Source organism: Rhinopithecus bieti, unplaced genomic scaffold (assembly GCF_001698545.2).
Source record: "Rhinopithecus bieti isolate Rb0 unplaced genomic scaffold, ASM169854v2 scaffold_19482, whole genome shotgun sequence".
Lineage (NCBI taxonomy): Eukaryota > Metazoa > Chordata > Mammalia > Primates > Cercopithecidae > Rhinopithecus > Rhinopithecus bieti.
The window spans coordinates 1,558,385-1,568,539 of NW_016809768.1; the positions used below are offsets into that span (position 1 = coordinate 1,558,385).

Sequence of the window (10,155 nt, forward strand, 5' to 3'; positions counted from 1 at the left end):
ACTGCATACTCAAAGGAGGGTGATGATCTTAGACACCAGAGTGGCAGGGGAGGCTTCATGGGGGATATGGAATGGCAGGAGACTCTTTCAGGAGCCTATGCTCATAGCCCAAGTCTGCCCACATCTCCCCATCTCCACGGCAACCACCTGACCAAGAGGCATCATTGCCTCTCAGGCTGCAACTGCACCAGCCTCTCAGCCAATGCCCCCACCTCCTCTCCTGCCATTCTACAGCCTGTTCCCCTGCAGCAGCTAGAGTGACCCAAAACTCTGATCAGCCTCTCTCACAGCGCTTGGAACTCAAGAGCTATGCAGTAATTATTTTTGAAGAGATGAATAAATGCTCAGATGAAAGATCTGCCCTGGAGTGAAAGTACTGGATATAAAAAGATGAAACAAATGCAAGAGACATCGTGAAGGATGCAAGAGATACCACAAAGGATGACTGGCATGACTGACAGGGTGTGGAAGAAACAGGAGGAGACCAAGGAGTTGAAGTGAACTCCAGGTGTCTTGATTGGAACAGAGGGAAGATTGAGGACAGACGGACCAGGGCTGGCTCTAGAGTTGTTGAGTCAAACCATTGTCTATGGTTCAACAGCTGGAAGTTCAGGACAAACTCAGGAGAGATAAAGACCGGTGGTATGGATCAGGACATATCCCTGCTCAGGAAAACTCTAGTTGAAGGTGGGGCATGGATGAAGTGTAGGAAAATCCGTGTGAATGGAGGCTGGAGAATCTGGATTACAGCCACATATTGAGGCAGGAGGAAGAGGTAAAACCAACTGGGGGATGGGAACAGCATGGAAGCCAGGAAGAAATCCAGCACCATGAACTTCCTATATAGTCTTCCAACTGGGAATTTCTGGAAGGATAAAAGGAAGGTTTTCCTTCTGCCTCCTGAGTCCCTCTGCCATAAGAAGTGAGAACTGGCTGGGGGCAGTGGCTCATGCCTATAATCCAGCACTTTGGGAGGCCATGACAGAAGGATCACTTGAATCCAGAAGTTCGAGACCAGCCTGGGCAACATAGGGAGACCCCCCATCCCTACAAACAATTTTTAATAAAATTAGACAGGCGGCCGGGCGCGGTGGCTCAAGCCTGTAATCCCAGCACTTTGGGAGGCCGAGACGGGAGGATCACGAGGTCAGGAGATTGAGACCATCCTGGCTAAGACGGTGAAACACCGTCTCTACTAAAAAAAAATACACAAAAACTAGCCCGGGCGAGGTGGCGGGGCCTGTAGTCCCCAGTTACTCGGGAGGCTTGAGGCAGAGAATGGCGTAAACCCCGGGAGGCGGAGCCTTGCAGTGGCTGAAGGATCCGGCCCCACTGCACTCCAGGCCCGGGCCGACAGAGCGAGACCTCCCGTCCTCAAAAAAATAATAAATAAATAAATAAACTAAAATAAAATAAAATAAAATTAGACAGGCATGATGGCATGTGTCTGTGGTCCCAGCTACTCAGGCAGCTGAGGCAGGAGGATCTCCTGAGCCTGGGAGGTCAAGGTTGCAGTGAGCTATGATTGCACCACTGCACTCTAGCCTAGGCAATAGAAGGAGACTCTGTCTCAGAAAAAGAAAAAAAAATTAGGCTCTACCAGCGAAATTTGATGGAGTGATGTCTCACAGGAAGTTCTCCACTCCCAGACATGGGTCCCTCGGCTTCCTGCCTCGGAAGTGCACAGGAAGCATCGTGGGAAGGCGAAGAGCTTCCCTAAGGATGACCCTTCCAAGCAGGTCCACCTCGCAGCCTTCCTGGGATACAAGGCTGGCATGACCCACATCGTGCAAGAAGTCAACAGGCTAGGATCCAACGTGAACAAGAAGGAGGTGGTAGAGACTGTGACCATTGTGGAGATACCGCCATGGTGACTGTGGGCATTGTGGGCTACGTGGAAACCCCTCAAGCCTCAAGGCCTCCGGACCTCCAAGACCATCTTCGCTAAGCACATCAGCAATGAGTGCAAAAAGCACTTATCTAAGAACTGGCACAAATCTAAGAAGAAGGCCTTTACCAGTTACTGCAAGAAATGGCAGAATAAGGATGGCAAGAAGCAGCTGGAGCAAGACTTCAGCAGCATGAAGAAGTACTGCCAAGTCATCCACGCCACTGCCCACACCCATATGCATCTGCTTCCTCTGCGCCAGAAGAAGGCCCCACTGATGGAGATCCAGGTGAACAGAGGCACCGTGGCCAAGAAGCTGGACTGGGGCCAGGAGAGGCTAGGGCAGCAGGTACCTGTGAACCAAGTGTTTGGGCAGGATGAGATGATTGACGTCTTCAAGGTGACCAAGGGCAAAGACTACAAAGGGGTCACAAGTCATTGGCACGCCAAGAAGCTACCCTGCAAGACCCACTGAGGCTTGCACAAGGTGGTCTGGATTGAGGCATGGCATCCTGCCTGTGTGGACCTTCTCTGTGGCACGCGCTGGGCAGAAAGGCTACCATCACCACACTACAAGAAGATCAATCTGTATGATCGGCCAGGGCTACCTTATCAAGGACGACAAACTGATCAAGAACAGTGCCTCCGCTGACCATGACCTGACTGACAAGAGCATCAACTCTCTGGGTGACTTTGTCCCATAAGGTGAAGGGACCAGTGACTTTGTCATGCCGAAGGAATGTGTGGTGGGAACCAAGATGTGAGTGCTCACCCTCCACAAGTCTTTGCTGGCTTAGAACAAACGGCGGGCTCTGGAGAAGACTGACCTTAAATTTATTGACACCACTGCCAAGTTTGGCCATGGCTGCTCCCAGACCATGTAAGAGAAGAAAGTATTCATGGAAAGTATTCATGAAACCACTCAAGAACGACCAAATTGCAATAGAAGATGGAGCTTAATGCCAGGAACAGATTTTGCAGTTGGTGGAGTCTCAATAAAAGTTATTTTCCACTGCAAAAAAAATGAGGAGTGAAAACTAAGGCTGTGATGGAGGCATTCAGGAGGTTCTTTAGCGAGAGAGGATCACAGGGAGTAAATGATGTAGCAGAGGTGAGAAGAAAGCTTGAGAAGAAAGTGTGGTCAGGGCACTCCAGAGAAACAAAACCAATAGGAGAGCGATACATAAAAAAATACATGTGGCCTGTGTGTGTGTGTGTGTATGTGTGTGTGTATATATGTGTGTGTGTGTGTGTGTGTATGTGTGTGTGTATATATGTGTGTGTGTGTGTGTGTATATGTGTGTGTATATATATGTGTGTGTGTGTGTGTATGTGTGTGTTTATATATGTGTGTGTGTGTGTGTGTGTATATGTGTCCATGTGTGTGTATATGTATCTCCTCTACGTCCTTTTATATTTATATAGAGAAAGATTCATTCATTATAAGGTATTGGTTCCTTCGGTTATGGAGCCTGCGTAGTCCCACCATCTGCCATCTGCAAAAAGGGGCCCCAGGAGAGCTGGTGATAGACTTCAAAGGCCAGAGAGCTGAGGGCCCATGTTGTAGATTCCAGCCCAAGTGTGAGGACTGGAGAGCTGGAGAGCCAGTAACCAGCTGGAGGCTTGCATGGCCCATGTGAGAAATGTGGTTTATTTCTTAGTACCATATTCATAACCAAGAAGATCTTTCTGACAAAAATTAACACAGATACCATCAAAGAAACTTGAGACAAATGTATTTAGGACATAGTTATACATTTTTAGACTTCCCACTGTAGATTCTTTCTTATCTCTTGTATTTCTTTTGTGTTTCAGAGTAGCACTCTGCAGCCCTCAAAGCCATGAGGAACGTTGGTTCCCTAGTGCTGACGGAAATGCATGAGCAGAAAAGTAAAACGACAAGCTAAATGCAAGCTCAAAAATAGTGGAGATGCTTGATCTGTTTTTCAAGTTTAGTTGCATAAGCTATCACGTTGTTTGGTGCATGTTAATTTTTAAATATAGTTTTCAGGCATTATAGTTTCTGGGTTGGTTTTCACTTCTGAATCTAGAGAAAGGGATAATTATTTCACTCTCAGATCAGTGGGAAATCATCAGCCTCTTCAAAATCGCTGGTGGACCTCTCCCCCACCCCAGGATACAGACCCAGAGGGGAGGGGCAGGTAATCTGAAAGCCGCGGAGTGATCCCTTTGACGTTTGAACTTGTATGTTAACGGATGTATGCCAAAATGTATACCTTCATTTCGAAAAATCTAACAGTGCAGCCATATTTGAATTTTTCCACAGCCCTACCAGTGTGAGATGTTAGCCATCCCTCAACAACCTACTTCAGATGCACATACTTTCCAATAGAAAATTTTCAACAAAACCTCCATGCATTTGAATCACTCTTTAAGCCAGGCAGGAAATTATAACAGTAGTTAACATTTGGGGAGGGCAAGAAGAGGGAGTGTGGTTTATCTCTGACTGCCCTCCTAATTTCACAAAGACAAATACAGAGGATAAGATATTTGATAACAAAGCCTCTTCTGGAAACATTTGCATTTGCATCTCTGCATCTCTCAGAATGTCCCATTGACTCTCAGTAAGAAACTTGAGAAACGTTCTCCATGCAGCATTTATCTGAGTTGTGTGAGGGACAAAATTCATACAGTAACTGGAAACTTACAAAAAATGGTNTGTGTGTGTTTATATATGTGTGTGTGTGTGTGTGTGTATATGTGTCCATGTGTGTGTATATGTATCTCCTCTACGTCCTTTTATATTTATATAGAGAAAGATTCATTCATTATAAGGTATTGGTTCCTTCGGTTATGGAGCCTGCGTAGTCCCACCATCTGCCATCTGCAAAAGGGGCCCCAGGAGAGCTGGTGATAGACTTCAAAGGCCAGAGAGCTGAGGGCCCATGTTGTAGATTCCAGCCCAAGTGTGAGGACTGGAGAGCTGGAGAGCCAGTAACCAGCTGGAGGCTTGCATGGCCCATGTGAGAAATGTGGTTTATTTCTTAGTACCATATTCATAACCAAGAAGATCTTTCTGACAAAATTAACACAGATACCATCAAAGAAACTTGAGACAAATGTATTTAGGACATAGTTATACATTTTAGACTTCCCACTGTAGATTCTTTCCTATCTCTTGTATTTCTTTTGTGTTTCAGAGTAGCACTCTGCAGCCCTCAAAGCCATGAGGAACGTTGGTTCCCTAGTGCTGACGGAAATGCATGAGCAGAAAAGTAAAACGACAAGCTAAATGCAAGCTCAAAATAGTGGAGATGCTTGATCTGTTTTCAAGTTTAGTTGCATAAGCTATCACGTTGTTTGGTGCATGTTAATTTTAAATATAGTTTTCAGGCATTATAGTTTCTGGGTTGGTTTTCACTTCTGAATCTAGAGAAAGGGATAATTATTTCACTCTCAGATCAGTGGGAAATCATCAGCCTCTTCAAAATCGCTGGTGGACCTCTCCCCACCCCAGGATACAGACCCAGAGGGGAGGGGCAGGTAATCTGAAAGCCGCGGAGTGATCCCTTTGACGTTTGAACTTGTATGTTAACGGATGTATGCCAAAATGTATACCTTCATTTCGAAAATCTAACAGTGCAGCCATATTTGAATTTTCCACAGCCCTACCAGTGTGAGATGTTAGCCATCCCTCAACAACCTACTTCAGATGCACATACTTTCCAATAGAAAATTTTCAACAAAACCTCCATGCATTTGAATCACTCTTTAAGCCAGGCAGGAAATTATAACAGTAGTTAACATTTGGGGAGGGCAAGAAGAGGGAGTGTGGTTTATCTCTGACTGCCCTCCTAATTTCACAAAGACAAATACAGAGGATAAGATATTTGATAACAAAGCCTCTTCTGGAAACATTTGCATTTGCATCTCTGCATCTCTCAGAATGTCCCATTGACTCTCAGTAAGAAACTTGAGAAACGTTCTCCATGCAGCATTTATCTGAGTTGTGTGAGGGACAAAATTCATACAGTAACTGGAAACTTACAAAAAATGGTCAGTTTCCATAAACCAGCTTTTTAAATATGCTCTAGTCTCCCCTTATTCTCAGTTTCACTTTTCTCAGTTCCAGTTACCCATGGTCAAGTGTGACCCATAAGTATTAAATGGAAAATTCCTGAGTTTTGAATTGTGCACCATTCTTCGCAGTGTTAATGAAGTCTTGCACCGTCCTGTCCCATCACATCATGGATGTGAATCATCCCTTTGTCCAGCATGCTCATGCCGTATACACTACCTGCCTGTTTCTATATAGGAAAAAGTATAGTGTATGTAGGGTTTGGTATGATCCGAGGCTTCAGGTGTGCACTGGGGTCGTGGAACGTGTATCCTCCTTGGAGAAAGGGAGACTACTATCATCTAAATCAAATCAAGAGGCCTCCAAAAGTTTCTTTTTACTTAACAACTCCTTTGTCCTGAGTGATTTATAACTGATTGGGCATAAAAAGAAAGTGAGAAGCCGATGAGAAAGCAACTGTCTGCTCTAAAGGAAGCTTTCTGTGCGGTTGAGCGTCTTAGCAGTACCCAGAGACCGGGCAGGTCAAGTCTCAGTGCTGCTGACTGTGATATTTAAGGAGTCCCAGAGAAAGCAAGGCCCAGAAGACTGGAGCCATGGAAATGGCTCAGTTTGCAAAAAAGGGAAGAAAGTTGGATGCAACAAACCACAGATCATGGCATGCTGGTATGGCCAAGCAGAGAAAGCAGACGCTACAGTGACTCAACTCTGAGGTCGGTCTGCAGGTGAGAACACACTTCTCCTCCCATCTGTCCATTACTTGTTCAGCCAGTAAGCCTGGAAAGCAATGGAGATGGAAAATGGCAGAGGCGTGAATAAACACTCCCCTCCAGCAGCATGAGGTCACTTAGGTGGGCCAAATGTAAGAAACTGACGTTTCTTAGGTGCCATGGTCTGAATATGTGTGTTCCCCCACCTACAAAAAATTCATACATTGAAAGCTGATCACCAGTGTGATGGTGTTGGGAGGTGGGGCCTCTGAGGGTGATTAGGTCCTGAGGGCAGAACCCTTGTGATTGAGATTAGTGCCTTTGTGAAGGAGACCCCAGAGAGCTACCTTGCCCCTTCCGCAGAGTGAAGACGGGGCTAGAAGGCACAGTCTCTGAAGCAGAGAGCAGCCCCCACCAGACACAGAATCTGCACCTTAATCTAGGACTTGCCAGTTTCTGGAACTGTGAAAAATACATTTCTTTTGTTTATAAGCCACTTAGTGTATAGTATTTTCTTATAGCAGCTTGAGCTGATCAAGTCATTAGGAATAAACACCTAAAAACCATTAGTATACTTTCAAGGCAGGAGAAATCTGTCTACATGGTATATGCATTAAAAAGGTAGGAGGACTTTGTCAACTCGGACTCATGGTGTGCTGGGAATGTCCAGACAGCGGCATAACTGCAGGCCACCTTCACATGCCGCAAAGGCCAAGGAGGTCACCGGCCATGGCTCCACCCATGACCATTAAACCAACACCGTTGCTTGACTGGGAGCCTGGGTAGCTAGAACAGTCCACAGGAGATGGCCAGGAGGGTGAACAATCTGGAAATCTCTTTTGAGCGATGGGGATAGGAGTCAGGAAGGTTTCATCTGGAGCAGACTTAGGGCATGAAAAGGGTGCAGACTCCTGAGGCTCCAGGAACTGGGCCTCAGCTGATGGAAGGACAACTTCAATGAATCTGTGGCCTTCAGTCAAGCTGCCTGGGGTGGTTTTAAGAAAAAACAACTCCCAATGTCCACACACCTTGGAAAAGATTCTCACTTAATTGAGCATAATTGGTCTAGGGCAGAGCTGGGCATTGGAATTTTTTTTTTTTTTTTTTTTAGCTTTCCATTGGGTTAAGTCAGAAGAGTTGTCTGACAGTGGAGTGGGGCACCCGCCCTGTGTAGAGGAAGAGAGCATCAGAACTCGGGTCATGGCTGGCCTTCCTCACCTCAGGAAGTGGGCCAGAGTGTGCAAGGCCAGCCACAGCGGTGGGATGGGATCTGGGAAGGTGACCCCTGGTTTCTACTGGCGGAAACGTGTGTGTGACAGTTACAGGGAAGCCCTGGACCTGGGAACCACCCAGTAAAAGGCATCGGGGGAAGAGGGGCTGTGGTGTGGTGCAGTCGGGCCCCTGAGGCATAGTGAGCAAGGATCCGGGGACAGGAGGACTCAAGGATCTCAGAGGCAGGCCCCGTGCAGCTCTAGCAACCTAGCAAGTCCCACCCTTAGTAGCTGCTCAGGAAAGGTTCACAGGTAAACAGATAGGCTCATGCACCTTCATTTGTAAAAATCAAGATAAGGCCACAATGAACAGAAAAGCAAACAAAATGAAGTTCAGCCCCACCAACTAAAGAAATATAATTTTTCAAAAATACCATGTTGCGCCTATTCATCCAGCAAAACTTTTAAGTCATAAATTATGATTCTGCTATAGCAGATATACATCACATGTGCATGCAAACTAGCCTGCTCCCAACCCCTCGAACCCCCATTCCAACCAGAGTGATGTCCCAAGGGGCCAATCCCTTCACACCAGGCTCCTGGGTAGCTGCCCTGCTTGTAAGCCAACTCCAAGCTCCCTGAAAAGCACAGCTCACGGTCCTTTCGAGGGCCATCCTCTTTCTCTGTCTCTCCATCTCTGTCTCCCTGTCTCTCTTTTCCTCCCCACTTCTCTTCTCTCCCTCTCTCTCTCCCCGCACTGCAGCCTCATGTCTGCCCAGCCCCATGCAGTCCCCACAGCTGCTGAACCTCCTTCAGCCATCCCTGTGAGACACAGCCTCCCCATCTGGACTTGACACATGCTGTTCCTTCTGCTGGAAACACTTTGCCACACCTCAGTCTCCTTCCCTGGAGCCCTACCCCTCACCCTTCTCCTCTTCCTCCCCTTCATCCATCCCTAAGAGCACAGCCTCACCAGTGTAGGGGCTCCCAGAGACCAAACATAGAACAATCTGAGTATCCAAAACAAAAATGGCAATAATAGACAATAACACTGACAAAAAAGTAATAAAGATGTATGACTCCTTAGTGATACCTGGAAAGAGAGAGACAGACAGATGATAAATAGTATCTCTGAGGATAAATATACTAATGAAAGTGATTCTAAATTTCTCTTTCGTTCATGGATTCTCCCTCTTTCCTCCCAGGCCTTGCTTTATCCACTGCTGGTCTTTTTCTTGCTGCTCTGCAGGCTTTTCTCTAATGCCCGGGTCTCTTGGGAGCCAGGAATGGGGCGTAGCTAACCCGAACTTTGAGTTCTAGGTGGGACTTTCTTACCAGAGAGCTTTGATTTAGTGTGAGCTCTGGAAGGTGGGTGAACTGCGTCATAGGCTTTGGGCCCCCTGGTGTTTCTGGGTCCAGGTTCTCTCCCTGGTTCCCCGCTGGCTGCAGCTCCCCCTGCCTGGCTTATGGGCTGCAGTTCCAGGCAAGCCTGCCATGTCCCCACCTCCCCATGAAGTGAGAGTCCCCTCTGCAGCACCCTGGGCCTCCCCTGAAGCTCTTGTGATCCCGTTTCACATGTCTTCCCGGCTTCCTGGTGACCTGAGCAAATGCAAAGCTGAAAGACATAGTGGACTCAAAACAAAATACAAAGCTGAAAAATGCAAAGCTGAAAAAAGACATGGCGGATTCACAGGGGGACAGACCACAGATGAGAGTCAGCAGGGGCAGGAGGTGTGGCCTTTGAGTGAGCTGGTAACCATGGTCTCAGGGGGCCGTGGAAAGCCCCTGGGAACACTTGAGCCAGCAGGTGACTTGATCAGAGCTACAGTTGCCTCAGAAAGTAACTGAGGCAGCCAAGTGTGCCTTTGCTCCGGGTGTAACCCAGCAGTGTCTTGGGAGGGAGAGCCACTGCCAGCCCTGGGCTGGGGAGGATTCGAGGAAGCCCTGGCTTTCCCAGGAACCTGGGGCATGCGCTGGGGAGAGTCCGATGGCTCCACACCCGGCCTCTTTTATTCCGATGGTTGTGTTTTATTCTCGTGTATCAGGAAACCAATGTATCCACTATGGTTTCACCTTAGCAATAGAGAGTGCCTCTTTAAAGAACGTAAGTGAGTCTTTAAAGAAACGATGGTTCTATTGGTCAGGGATTCTCAGATCTGGCAAAAATCACGATGAGGGACGCAGTGAAGCAGCATGACAGTGGAGACTTTTTCATCAACCCCAAGGAGACCCTGTAACGATTAAGCAGCCCCTCCCCTTCCCCCCCCTCTTGCCCCCCCCTACCCCCCGGGCCCCCTTTGTCTTCGTTCT

General features: G+C 47.3%; 1 protein-coding gene and 1 pseudogene across 1 annotated transcript in view; both read left to right on the forward strand.

Annotated features, from left to right (window-relative positions):
* The window catches only part of DRC11 (dynein regulatory complex subunit 11), a 172,333-nt gene that overhangs the window by 89,620 nt on the left and 72,558 nt on the right, over positions 1–10,155 (forward strand).
* LOC108540992 (60S ribosomal protein L3 pseudogene) lies at positions 1,621–2,848 on the forward strand (annotated as a pseudogene).